Genomic DNA, 5,290 nt, shown 5'->3' with positions numbered 1-5,290 from the left:
TCAAAAGGCAAGGCTTGTTTTATATGAGCGCGGGGCTTTTTATAGTAGCCGCGCCCACTGACCCTCCCCTGACCAATTGAGACACATACACAACCCAACAAGGCGTGCGGGGGCGTGGCCCAGAGATGAGACTCGGAGGGGGGCGTGGCCGTGTATGAATGCAGTCATTCATCAAATTCAGAGTGACAACATTCCAAAGGTGTTTATTTGTGATCAAGTAATAATAATATTTTGACTGCTTTAATGTTCTTTTCACACGCATACCTCCTGTCTGCTAGCTGTTTTTTTTACATGTGCAAATGATCATTCATTTGTGCCATTTGCTGGTTGTACATCCCTTCTTGTCTTTTTTTACAACTCTAAATACACACATTGGACGACTCCAAGTGTGTATTTTTTGCATCTTAAACAACATTATTTTATTTTTGTAGAAGACTACTCATTTGAGTAACAGGACTGAAAGTATCTGAAGTGAGATTTTAACATAAAATACATAATAATAATAATAATAACTGGGATTTATATAGCGCTTTTCTAAGTACCCAAAGTCGCTTTACATGTAGAACATCAACACAGTATAGTGATTCAATAACAACAATATTTCAAAATGAAGATATAAAAGGAAAATAAGTAACAGGACTGGGCTGTCATAGTTTAAAAAAAATTGAAAAATATACAGACGAATAAATGAGGTAAAGGACTTTACTTTACGTGAGAGGATGAATGTGTTTGGGTAACAGAACTGGGTCAAAAATTAGGGACGCGACTAAAGTGTAGAGTTGACATTTTTATTTTAGAAAATAAATGTAAAGTGTATTTGTAATAAGGAGTGGAACAAATATGTAAATAAAATAAAATTTTTGAAGGATTAAAATGATTATCAAATCAAATCAAATCAACTTTATTTATAGAGCACATTTAAAATTTACCACAGGGGTAGCCAAAGTGCTGTACAATGAGCAGGTTAAAAGATAAAACGAGTACCGAGCAAACACAACACAACACAAACAGAACACGATAAAAAATAAATAATTAAAATAGAATTAATAAAAACATAAAAACATAAAAACAGGATCACAGCAGGTGTATTATGGGGCGCCATTGCAGGATGGATATCACTCAGTGTTAAAAGCCATGGAATAAAAGTATGTTTTTAAGAGAGATTTAAAAACAGGAAGAGATTATATTACAAAGTAAAGTTTAATTTTAGGATGTGGTGAAAGGCAAAAAAATATATTTTTGTTAGTGTTTAAGATAGTTAAACATTTTTACAGTACATTTTATTTATTAACTGTGCAACCAAATCATTTTAAAAAGGAAGAAAAAACAAAATAGGTAACAGACTTAAATGCCCAGTTTTAGTTAAAAAAAACATTTAAAAAATAAATCATGTATAGAAAAATAAATAAGTCAACTTACTTTTGACTGTCACTATGTCTGACCAGGATTTTAATGATGCAACTTACTTGTGGAATATTTTACATTTTATTAGGGTCACAGAACTGAGTGGAAACCCGGGGACATGACTTAAGTGTGGGTTTCAACTTATTAAACATTTTTTAAAGTTTTTTAAATGAACTTAAAGTACAGTTTGAACAAGAAAGAACATAAATATGTAAGAGCATTCTTAAGAATGAAAATCAATATATTTCAATGTAAAGTTAAACTTTAGGAAGATGGTACAGGCAACAAATGATATTTTTGTCGTGCTTAAGTCTTTTAAATTATGTTTAGGAAATATACAACCACATCAATGTGCATTATTTTAAAATCAAACAAATGAAATGAATGAGGTAACAGGACTATAGACTTTACGCCAAGTCATAGTTAAAACAAATTAATAATATACAGTATATATAAATGTGTGTATTTGTGTGTGTGTGTGTATGTATATATATATATATATATATATATATATATATATATACACACACTATATATATTTATATATAGTGTGTGTGTATATACCTTGTGAGTGTATATGTATATATGTGTGTATATATGTATGTATACATATTTATACAGTGTGTGTGTGTGTGTGTGTGTGTGTGTGTGTGTGAGTGTATAAAGTGTGAATTATTTTTTTATTTTTCTAGAAAATAAAGTATAGTTGGAAAATGTGCTATTAAAAAAATCTGAAAGATTACATGTATTTATTTCAGATTAAAGTTGAGTCCTACAAAGTGGTTACAGGCAACACATTATTTGTTGTAGTGTTTAAACTTGATTTAATATTTTAAATTGTATTTATTAAATATGCAACCAGATCAATATGCATTATTTGAAAAATATACAAAAAACTGTTCTACTTTAACCAAACCCAGTCATTCATAGTTGAAAAATACTACAAAAGAATACTGAGTGAAAACAAGAGCTAATTTCAACTTTTTAAATGTGTTTTATTTTAATTTATTTGGGGGGTGGGGGTTAAACAACTTAAAGTATAGTTGGATTCAGGAGTAACACAAATATGTCCAAAAAAAGTTTAAGTAATGATATTTCGGAATAAAGTATGGGATCATCAACACATTGTATTTTTGTCATGTGTAAGGATGTTGAAATTGTATTCATTATGTTTTGTTAGAGCAGGACACTTTTAACTAATAACAATATTTCACAGTTCATTTTATTAGGCATTCGTACATTTGATGTGGTGGAATTGACCATAAACAGTGTCATTTGGTTCCCGTGGCCCCGTGCTGGGTGGTCCTGCGGCGGCCGACTTGGGTGGGGTGGCCGGGGGCTGGCCTCGCCGCGCTCTCCGGGGGTGGGGGGTGGGCTTGTGGGGGACCGGTTGCCGGTGGGGCGGGGGTGGTCTTCCCGTCCGGTTGCAGGGAGTCTCTGGGTCCCCCGGGAGGGGCGTCCCGCCTTTCTGCCTGTGTGGGGTGAGGTCTCTTGCTGGCTTGGGGTCTGGCTGTCCCCTGCTTTTCTCGTGCCTTGTCCTCTGCCGGGTGCGTCTGTCTGCGGCCTGCTGCTGACCCTTGTGGGCGGCGCGGTGGGCCGGGCTGTGGGGTTCCTGTCGCTGGCCGGCTTGGCTGCGTGGGGGCGGTGGTCTCTGGTTCTCTGGGCACCACACCTACTGTTTGTGGGTTGGGCTCTCGGAGAGACTGGGGCCGTACTCTGGCTCCCACGCACACTGGGAGTCGAATATATTGTACATACAAATTCACATATACTCACATACATACATACATACAGTACATACATACATACATACAAACATACATACATACATATCTACGCTCCCACATACATACACAAATACAGTACATATTTACATACTCAAAGTTCGTACATCCACACGCACATTCATTATACATACTGTACATATACATTCACTGTACAAACACACATACACATTCTGTACATATACATTCACTCTACAAACACATATACACATTCTGTACATATACAAGTACATATGCATACATACAGTCATGCACATAATCACGTTTCATCAAACATTTATTAACGATGTTGCCCTAGGGCAGGGGTCACCAACGCGGTGCCCGCGGGCACCAGGTAACCCGTAAGGACCAGATGAGTAGCCCGCTGGCCTGTTCTAAAAATAGCTCAAATAGCAGCACTTACCAGTGAGCTGCCTTTATTTCTTAAATTTTATTTATTTACTAGCAAGCTGGTCTCGCTTTGCTCGACATTTTTAATTCTAAGAGAGACAAAACTCAAATAGAATTTGAAAATCCAAGAAAATATTTTAAAGACTTGGTCTTCACTAACTGACAAAGAAACAGATCACAGATTTGATGTCCAGTTCAAAGTGTGACATGATTTATTTAAAAATTTGAGAGTTGACTTTTGTATTTTACATGAGTTATTATTTGTACAAACATGGTGCAAAGTAATTCATGATTTGTTAAAAAATGTTAGTGGCTAGCTAGTTAAAATGGGATATTGTGATTTCACAAGACTGTCTTAGAAGTGATCATTTGAAAATGTTAAATTTGAAAAATGTGCACTTAGAGAAAATATAAAAATAAAGTGTTGCATATTGATATTTATCTGTTTCTATATATATTTATTGTGAGAAATCATTAATATGATCAGTGTTTCCACAAAGATAAATATCATTAATTATTAATAATAACATAGAGTTAAAGGTAAATTGAGCAAATTGGCTATTTCTGGCAATTTATTTAAGTGTGTATCAAACTGGTAGCCCCTGCGATGAGGGGGCGACTTGTCCAGGGTGTACCCCGCCTTCCGCCCGATTGTAGCTGAGATAGGCTCCAGCGCCCCCCGCAACCCCAAAGGGAATAAGCGGTAGAAAATGGATGGATGGAAACTGGTAGCCCTTCGCATTAATCAGTACCCAAGAAGTAGCTCTTGGTTTCAAAAAGTTTGGTGACCTCTGCCCTAGAGTAAACTGGGTATAACACATGGTACACTGACAAAGCTTAACCTATTGTTACTATAAAAAGCTACAAGGTTAATGTAGGTTGCTTCTCTTTCTTCCCCTCTATTTTTCTGCATTCTTTCATATCTCAAGCTATCATTACGTATATGTATTGTTGCATTTGAACAACTGTATTGTTGATAATAAAAGGTAAATTATTGGTATTGTTCATTATCAATAGCGCTATTTCTATTGGTATTTGTATTGATCCATTTGTAGTGTAATAATGCTCATTGTCATTTCTGTATTATTTTTTATTTTCGCTAACTGCTTATTTGCTACCACTTTTACAATCATATTTGTACATGTCGTATTTGCTGATGTCGCTCTATTGTTGTTGTTGTGTTTGCTGTTGTTTTTGTCTCTCTGTCTAACCCCCCTCTTGTCCCCACAATTCCTCCCTCTGTCTTCTTTTTTTTCTCTTTCTATCCCCTCCTGCTGCGGCCCGGCTGCACCAAATGATAATATAAATACATTTAATAAAGTCAAATACAAATAAGGCAACAAGAGAAGTATCCTACACTTCTCTTTTGTAAAGTAAATCTGAACAGCCGATATGGGCATCTACATCAACTATATGATTTGCCTGAGAAGCTGGACAGGACAAAAAAACACAAAAAAACAGTGTCATTTGGTCAGGGAATAACATGTGATCAGTCAAATTCAGATCCATGTTTAACATATAAATGAGTACAGTCTTCATTTGCAAAGGATGGAAGCCTTTTCTTACTTTTGACTCTCTTTCCCGTCATAAGCATGTCCACATCCCAAATACTTATTCACAGGCCACCTCCTTCACACACACGCACACACGCATGTATTGAGTTGGTTCTGTTGGCTATCCTGGATCATCTCCGTGTCATCTTGTGTGTCCAA

The sequence above is a fragment of the Nerophis lumbriciformis genome, linkage group LG22 (assembly GCF_033978685.3).
Source record: "Nerophis lumbriciformis linkage group LG22, RoL_Nlum_v2.1, whole genome shotgun sequence".
Taxonomy (NCBI): Eukaryota; Metazoa; Chordata; class Actinopteri; order Syngnathiformes; family Syngnathidae; genus Nerophis; species Nerophis lumbriciformis.
The sequence above is the reverse complement of the archived record's forward strand: the minus strand, read 5'-3'. Positions refer to the sequence as shown.